Raw genomic sequence first — 10318 nt, 5'->3', positions numbered from 1 at the left:
GTTTACACGCAAGAAACATCTTGATATCTCCTCCCTTTTGTTCTAAGGACGCAGTAATAGGTACAGATGTACCAGTTACCGGTGTACTAGCTCCGACTTCCTCTTGCTCAGAATTTCTTTCCACATTTGGATCAGTTTGATTTGTATGTCTTAACAAATTTACCAAACTCTCCTGAAATTTTTCCAGCTCTGCTGCCAACATATCTTGAGTAATATATTCAGGGTCGGAAACATTATGTCTACCCCTCGCTCTTCCTCGACCTCGACCTCGACCAGACATTGAACTTTCTTGGGCCGACAATTCCTGTTCCCCACGAATTTCTTGTCTAGTACCTCGTCCTCTACTACGACTTTGTGTTTCTATTACATTCTCTGGATTTTCTTCTTGCATAACATTCCTTCTTCCCYGACTTCTTCCATAGCCAGCAGAGGTCCTTTCCGATTGATTGGGATTATCTGCCATTTCTCAGTACGTAATCTTTTTTGTCACATTTAAACACACATGATTATTATCATAATCATAACATAATAACACATTTATCCTCATGTCCACTCATAACTCAAATTATATCAATCATATATAATCTACTTTCTCATAATAGTTTAAGCTATAACATATTCCCATGTTCATAACCCAGTGAAACCTATTATCTTAATTTTYCACACCACTAGTTTAAGTCTAAGTATTTCGCAAATACCCAGATCCCTTAAACTAAGGCTCTGATACCAACTGTAACAACCCTTAGATTCCAAATACATAAAATTCACATCATCATACTCATAATACTAAAATAGTATCATTACAAAACATAGAATATCAAAATGTATCTTTAATACATAAACGAGTAAACTATTATCATCATTCAGACTTTTCCCTTGCCTTTATCTTTTAACATACGCTGATCTGCAAAACAGGTTAGTCCAACATCTGAGCGTTAGACCAAAAGGCCTAGTGAGTGTATAATCTCATACAACAAAATATTTTCCAAACAATCAGTTTAGAATCAAACCTGTTTCGAAACATATCATATTTATATTTCTCACGGTTACACCGCCATTACATTCTCTTATCTCTTTCTCACTCACGGTTACACCGCCATTATATCACTCTCGCGGTTACACCGCCGTTATATCACTCTCGCGGTTACACCGCCATCTCACTCGCAGTTACACTGCCATTATATCACTCTCGCGGTTACACCGCCATTATATCACTCTCGCGGTTACACCGCCATCTCACTCGCAGTTACGCTGCCATAATATCACTCTCGCGGTGACACCGCCATCTCACTTCACTTCAAAAACATTTCCCAAAAACATTCTATTTTCATCCGGACTTGAAGTCCGGTCAAAAACTTGTCCGGATTAAATATCCGGTCAATATACTTTGAAAATAACATCTTGGTCCGGATTAGAAATCCGGACAACACTTCACTTTCTTTGTCATCCGGTWTAGATTAAACCGATCAATACACTTTTCAACCTTTGACCGGTTTAAACAATATCCGGTCACCTCTTGTCCGGTTTAAACAATATCCGTCCGGTCACCTCTTGTCCGGTTTAAACAATATTCGGTCACCACTTGAACGGTTTAGACAATATCCGGTCAAGGCAGGAGTGGTTTACTTATCCGGATATCAATCCGGATAACACTTGACCGGATTAGACAAGAATTTCCATAAAAGTGCAACAAAATTCATAATAACCAGTTCCAAATGCTTAACAAATTGTATGTAAGCAATTCATATTCAAAGCTCTAAACACTCACCTTTTAGAAATGAGATTCAAAACCTTTTGAGACCTTTTTCTTCTTCTTGATGTATAACCTTCAGAATCTTCAGAGAGTTTGCAAAATAGAAAGTATGTGTATGTGTTTTTGTGTGACTTTTACTTCATTAAAAAATATATATATATACATGCACCAAGAAAGAGGAAAGTGAGGCGGTTCATGAACCGACTCCCCCTCTTTTTTTTTTATTAAAATAAACTCATACACATATATCCATATCATACACACTCATTACATACACATACATATCATACATACATAAATCATATATATATACATATATAATTAAATAATATATATATATATATAACCAAAATAATAACCAGACTATTACATTTTCTTTTCCATGTCATTTAGATTGTGCTTGTGTGATTATGTATCCCAATAATTTAGGTCTTTAATGGTAATGTATGTACTAATTTATGTCATTTGGTGCACTCAATCAAATGAATGGACCAATCCCACAGTGTCCATAGATGATGTTAGCGATCGTTTATGGTGCAATTATGAAGGTTGGTATTTTCAATCTATTTTTCCTGTTATTGAAATCACTTTGAGTGTTGTGCCAATCTATCTTTAATTCCCATACCGTGTTGTACACTTCCTTTGGAAATTTTAAGAAATGTGTTGCATTTTAGTAATGTTGTTAATGCACAAGTCGCAAATGACAAGCACAATTGTTGTTTTTGAGATGGATTTTGCAGGCCTGCTCAGTTTGGAGCTCGGACCCCTAACAATGGTCGTCGGGTACTACATCTCTTTTTTCTCCCTCTTCATTTTGCACGCTCGCCTCTAGATTTGATCCATACCTGACGTTTCCGTTTGTTTGTGTTTGGATTGAACAAGAAGAACAAGCGAATTTCCAAGGGAAAGAAGGGTGGCAAGAAGAAAGCGTAAGTTCTTTTTATCTGTGTGTGACAAGTTTATGATATTTTTTAGTTTCTGGAACTCTGTAAGTTGAAGATATGGAACTCTTGTACTCAGGGTACTAAGGTAAGCTTACATTTGTTATAGTCTTGTTTTATTGTTTTAATTCATTTAGCATCTGGTATTCTAAATTGCAATTTATTGAGTTAAAATTCGGTATAGAACTCGATTTATGAGATTTCATTTATATTTCGAGGCATATTGAGCTTCAATGTGTCAATTTTCTTATGTTTATCTTGAACACTCTTTTTAGAAATGATATGGCTCTGTAGCTTGATGTTGTATCTACACTTGCGATATGTTTATTGGTTAGATTAGATTGGATTTTTTTTCGAACCAGATAATGTCTTTGCTCATTTACTAATAGTGATAAACCATTATTAGCATCGGTTTTGGTACACGATCCCTTATTTTCTGCTATGCCAAATGGTGTATTTATTTTGAGACACAATCATGTGTTGCAAGTTAATATTAACTATACAAGTTAATATTTTTGTTTCAAGTCGAGAAAGTTATGAGCCTAGAATAGATTTGAACCCTTGAAGTACCTTTGTTGTCACCTTTCTTGAACCACACAACCTTTTCATGGGAATCTTATTTTGTGTATTAGAAATTATCATGTTTTCTGATACTTGGGTTTAGAAATTGAAGCCTAAACAAGGGGAGTCGTGTGATTCTGTCTACAAATTAAGTGGGCAATCATGTGTTCCAAGCAATTCGTGCTTATAAATCAATGTGAAATTATGCTATATGAAATGTAGAGGATCGTGTTTGGCAAGCATAGGATCTGACCAACCTGCTAAAGTGGACGAGGACACCCCTACAAATCTGAATCTAGGACCGTGCTTATATACACGAAGACCATCGTTGCTTTCTTGTGATGGATCTCATCAGCATACAAAGAGGCTTTGCTCCTGTGCTTAGAAGGTTGATTGACTTATCCCATTTATGGTAACATGCGTTTCAGAATCATCATCATTTATCGTTATTCTGGTTTTAAAACATAATTTGATACAATATGTTACAGATTCAACTAACGATGTCATCTGGATGACAATTGACCCAATTCAGGCAGCAGGTGTTATTACATGCCCTTGTCATTGTGAAGCTACCTGCATCTGCATACTGCAATAGACGGACTCGTTTTTCATCGTGCTTGTAATCTTAGTAAGATCAGGTGAGTTAAAATCATGTAGTAGTTATCAATATATTTCCATTGCTAACTTGATGAATAAATGGGAAGTTGTAGTAAAATTTCAAGTTTGCAGGAAAACGGAGAGCCGGTTATCTATACTACCTTATAAAGCAAAATAAAAATCCTAAAAACAACTTTAAATACATAAGGTACTACATTTCAATGCATAAAGTCTTAAAGTCTTAAAATCTTGATTACAATACTACCAACATAAAGGACAACTTCTTTATCATGCATTTCTAAAGTACGACTTAGATCGATGTTTTCTGCAGGTACATCATGAGACAACTGCCCCAAAGATCTGGGAAGAAAGGTAAGGAAAAGTGGATATATTTGTTGCAAGATTGAATGAGTGGAAGTATTTCTGGGGTTGGGCGTTTCCTCATGGTCCAGTTTTAGACCCACAGGCATCGAAGAAAGGTTTCTTGAAAAAAAGATTAGGGATGGTCATTTCTATTATGAACAATGTTGATGCTTATTTTTGTTTTTGCTCTTCTGGTTTACGAAGAGACCATTGTATTTATATCTTTAATATAGAATTTTTTTTTTGCTGCTTATGTGTATGCACATTTCTACCCATGGAGTTTTCCATATTTGTAGAGCTCTACTTAGATATTTTTTATCTTTGTTTCCAGGCTATAACTTATCCTCCTTGTTAAGTTCAAGTATGACAACAATGACGTTAAGGCTCACATTAATGTACATCTTATCTACTTAGATCTTGATTTTGAGTGAGATATATTGAGATGTTTGATATGTTTTCTAATCCTCAATAAAATTTGACATCCCGCAGCATTGCGCGGATACACAAATCTGAGTTTCTGGACAAGAAAGAGGGTAGGCAGTTGAAATTTCATTCTAAAACCCATCTTTTTTTGTCTTTTCATGGCTTGTGATTTGTCAAATTTGTAGTTTTTTTTATTGGTTTTGAATGTTTATCTTAAAACTTATGTTTCTTGGTTCTTTGCTCTAGGTGTAAATCGAATACATTTGTGGAGTCGTTTAAATATGTTGGATTTTAAATATATTAGATTTTAAACTGTCATACAAGTTTTTTCATCGATAGTCTGTAATTGGAACCATAACTCTTATTTATTCAAATTGTATTAACATGTAAAGAGTAACCTATATCATTGTTAAATCTTATCTTATAAAACCAGTGGAACTTCAAAATCGTTAAAATTCATGGCTCACACCGCATTGCGCGGGTACAAAACCAGTTTGTTATTAATTAAACTTGATTAATAATTGTGTAACGTTGATTGATGACGTGTAAAGAGCTAAAACATTTAAACTAAAATCTTACGTCATAACATAATTACTTTTGTTATAATTCTATTCGAGGTGTAGAGAGACACGTCGCTTGACAAATCGCATGAAATTTAGGGGTGGGCTAAATGTACCCCTATGCATTGTTTAATGCACCCCTATCATGAATTTCTTTCTCACACACATCAACATCAATATATGCTTTTTACATTCTCAATGCTTGAAATGACCTGATTCTGACATGAAAGGGGGTGCCATTAGCACTCCCCGAAATTTACTATGAAATACCATGAAACTTACAAATAAAATATTAACACAAAAATATTATAAACTTGTGAGAATCTGCTAAAAATTATAATTAATTATAGATAAATATAATCAAATATATAATAAAAATTCTCATTTTAAATATATCTAAAATATTATTAGGATAATTATTGATTTCTAACAAAATTACTTCGTCATTAAACTTAAATTATATTAAAATAAAAAAATTGAATCAAATAAATTATAAAAAAATGAAAACTTTTATATATATTTTTTAATTTTTATGATATATTCAAATTTATATTAAAAAAAACATTGTTTGCTTGCTCACATAAATCCATATTATAATTCGACAGAGACCAAAAAAATAAAACGAAACACTAAAATCGAGATATATCTCTATGTGTTGTACGAATATCCTTCTAGTATATATACTCAAAGACCCTTTATCCTTGTTGAGCAAGTAAACCACTTTATTATAGATTTACATTTTAAAATATAAATGTATAAAAGTTTGAATTATGATTTTAATAGGAATTTATATGTTTAATGTTGTCTCGATTATTAAAAACTATTATTAATGTTATCATCCTCTAAAAAAAGGTGTTTAATTTTCATATACTCTAAAAATAAGTCTCGTACTCGTTATAAAGTATGTTTGTGGAATCCATTAATATCTTTGCGTTTAATGCATCTCGATTCTCATGATCCCATCTCGATCGTATCTTATGATGGATGGATTTTGGTGTGTTTGTTTGATTTCATACGGTATTTTGATGGGTTTTAATGTGTTTAATATCTTCTTGATTCTTTTCGTTAATAGAATACTATCAAAATCATTTTACAATAATTTATGTTCGACTTTTCTTCTCATTTTATATAGGTTATCCCTGTCCTCACGTCTTCCCGTGACACTCTATTATATGTTTCTCACTCCATTAAAAATTGGAACCTAGGAATGGCATGTGTTTACACAGTGGGAACGAAGCCCCCATAATGACGGTGCAACTGTGCGTTGATACATTTTTGAAAAATTCATCAATTTGATATCTGAATTTAAAAAAAAAAAGATTTGGAAATGAAAAATATATTTTATTACAATAATTTTTTAAAAAAAACGAATTTTAGTTATTTTTCTATAATTATTTTTGCAATTTTAAATATGACGTGGAATATCTTAGTTGGCAAAAGATTTGGATAATGTCAGCATTAACAGGTCAACCAAACCCTTAAATAAACAAAAATTTTGATAGAGACCGCTAAATGATATTTTTGAAAGTTGGTACCCCAAAATAGAAATCAGGTGAAAGTTGGTTCCATTGTGAAGCAATTTTCCCATTTTAAAACTCTCCTTTCTCCGTCATGTGGCCACCGTCCTCCGGTGATACCACAGTGGTATCACAACGCATCTTATATGTGCTTGGGTATCACACTGAGGTCGTTTGTGTGGTCGATCGAAAATGTAACACAGTGGTATCACAATGCATCTTATATATGTTTAGGTATCACACTGTGTCTTTTGTTTAACAGAGTCAATATTTTTAGGTAGCACAGTGATATCACTGGAGGAGGGTAGCCGGAGGCAAAAGGACAAAGGATTGGGGATGGAGAAAGAAGAGAGGAGAGAGGCGAGAAAATAACTAAAATGTTCTTGCATTAAAATTTTAATTCAAAATTACCATAATTATAAATTTTCTAATTTATCTATTGATTTGTGGTTGAAATTGGATTTCACGGTTACTACAAACTAATCAATTCTCATTTGAATGAATCCATATATATATATATATATGTATATATATATATATGTATATATATATATATTGGTTATTATACAACATTTTACATTTGTACAACCAATACAACTCAATTTCAGTCGTCCATTTCATTTGATGAATATGTAATTTTCCATAAGTTTTGATTGTTTTCTAATATAAACTATCTTAATTAATGAACTTTATTATCTTTCATAAATATTTAAATCATAATAAATAAACTCTTATCATTTTCATAAATATTTTAATTTATTAGGTTATATTAGTTATACAAATGTAATAGATTGTATTTAAAATAAACTCTAAAAAAAGGATAAATATAGAAAGTATCTATATATATATTAAAGAAAAAACCAAGAGTATTGAGGTGACATCATGAGGATTAAGTATTGAGATGTTGGTGAATTGTGGTTGATTTTGAGATATCTCACATTGGTGAAGAGTTGAAAGATTTGAATAAGATAAAGTGTATAAGAAAGGTGGATTGGATGCCTTTGTGTCAAATAATAGGGTTTAAGTATAGAGGTGTTGGTGAATTGTGGATGATTTTGAGATATCCCACATTGGTGAAGAGTTGAAAGATTTGAATAAGATGAATATTAAAGTAAAAACCAAGAGTATTGAGGTGGCATCATGAGGATTAAATATTGAGGTGTTGGTGAATTGTGGTTGATTTTGAGATATCCCACATTGGTGAAGAGTTGAAAGATTTGAATAAGATGAAATGTATAAGAAAGGTGGATTGGATGTCTTTGTGTCAAATAATAGGGTTTGCCTCATAGGGTTGTTTTTCTTTGGATGACCCTCTCTGAAATCTATAACCATGGTTGGAAACCAAACAAACCAAATGGTAGAAATTATAGTGTAAAATTAATGATATTATATATATATATATATATATATATATATATATTAAAGGAAGAACCAAGAGTATTGATGTGACATCATGAGGATTAAGTATAGAGGTGTTGGTGAATTGTGGTTGATTTTGAGATATCCCACATTAATGAAGAGTTGAAAGATTTGAATAAGATGAAGTATATAAGAAAGGTGGATTGGGTGCATTTGTGTCAAATAGTGGGGTTTGCCTCATAGAGTTGTCTTTCTTTGGATGACCCTCTTTGAAATCTATAACCATGGTTGAAAACCAAACAAACCAAATGGTAGAAATTATACTGCAAAATTTATTATATTATATTTTATATATATATATATATATATATATATATATATATATATATATTAAAGGAATAACCAAGAATATTGAGGTGACATCATGAGGATTAATTATATAGAGGTGTTTGTGAATTGTGGTTGATTTTGAGATATCCCACAATGGTGAAGAGTTGAAAGATTTGAATAAGATGAAGTGTATAAGAAAGGTGGATTGGGTGCCTTTGTGTCAAATAGTGGGGTTTGCCTCATAGGGTTGTCTTTCTTTGGATGACCCTCTTTGAAATCTATAACCATTGTTGGAAACCAAACATACCAAATGGTAGAAAATATACTACAAAATTTATTATATTATATTATATATATATTAACGGAATCTATATATATATATATATATATATATATATAAAGGAAGAACCAAGAGTATTAAGGTGGCATCATGAGGATTAAGTATTGAGGTCTTGGTGAATTGTGGTTGATTTTGAGATATCCCACATTGGTGAAGAATTGAAAGATTTGAATAAGATGAAGTGTATAAGAAAGGTGGATTGGATGTCTTTGTGTCAAATAATAGGGTTTGCCTCATAGGGTTGTCTTTCTTTGGATGACCCTCTTTGAAATCTATAACTATGGTTGGAAACCAAACAAACCAAATGGTATAAATTATAGTGCAAAATTAATGATATTATATATATATATATATATATATATATATATTAAAGGAAGAACCAAGAGTATTGAGGTGACATCATAATGATTAAGTATAGAGGTGTTGGTGAATTGTGGTTGATTTTGAGATATCCCACATTGGTAAAGAGTTGAAAGATTTGAATAAGATGAAGTGTATAAGAAAGGTGGATTGGGTGCCTTTGTGTCAAATAGTGGGGTTTGCCTCATATGGTTGTCTTTCTTTAGATGACCCTCTTTGAAATCTATAACCATGGTTGGAAACCAAACAAACCAAATGGTAGAAATTATAGTGTAAAATTAATTATATTATATTATATTATTATTATTATATATATATATATATATATCAAAGGAAGAACCAAGAGTATTGATGTGACATCATGAGGATTAAATATTGAGGTGTTGGTGAATTGTAGTTAATTTTGAGATATCCCACATCGGTGAAGAGTTGAAGATTTGAATAAGATGAAGTGTATAAGAAAGGTGGATTGGATGCCTTTGTGTCAAATAATAAGGTTTGCCTCATAGGGTTGTCTTTCTTTGGATGACCTTCTTTGAAATCTACAACCATGGTTCAAAACCAAACAAACTAATGTAGAAATTATAGTGCAAAATTAATTATATTATATTATTATATCTTTATATTTATATAAAAGTAAAATCTCTCTCAATAAATATATATATATATATATATATGTGTGTGTGTGTGTGTATATATATATTAAAATTTACTAATTATATTTTATTTAACTTTTTCTAATTATTTGGATACTATTTGCTGATGATTTTATTAACAACTAATATATATATTTATATAAACAACCTTCAGATCATTAATCAAAGTATTCATACTATCGCGCAACGCACGGTTCCTTTACTAGTTATAGATGAAAGCAAAACGATAAATATTTAATTGAATGTACCTTCTTGCCTTTAGGTTGAAATATATGCATTTTGCCTTTTCGATACAAAAAGTTGGTTAATTGTTTAAACTAAAGCGGATGACGACAGACTAAGCACACGGAAAAAGACAAACAAGCGCGAGTTTCCATGAAACGTGGTACGCATTTAAAGAAGGGGTTTTGTAACCCCACCCCCTCCTACACTCTTCCCCCTATATTTTCTATACCCCCTCCTATATATTATTTTTCAGTTTTAACCTTTTGATATTTTCAATTTTGACATTTCAACTTTTATAATATTTTGTTATTATATTTTTTATGTTTTAATTTT

The sequence above is a fragment of the Cynara cardunculus genome, assembly GCF_001531365.2.
Source record: "Cynara cardunculus var. scolymus isolate 2C chromosome LG 5, CcrdV1, whole genome shotgun sequence".
In the NCBI taxonomy this organism is placed as follows: Eukaryota; Viridiplantae; Streptophyta; class Magnoliopsida; order Asterales; family Asteraceae; genus Cynara; species Cynara cardunculus.
The sequence above is the reverse complement of the archived record's forward strand: the minus strand, read 5'-3'. Positions refer to the sequence as shown.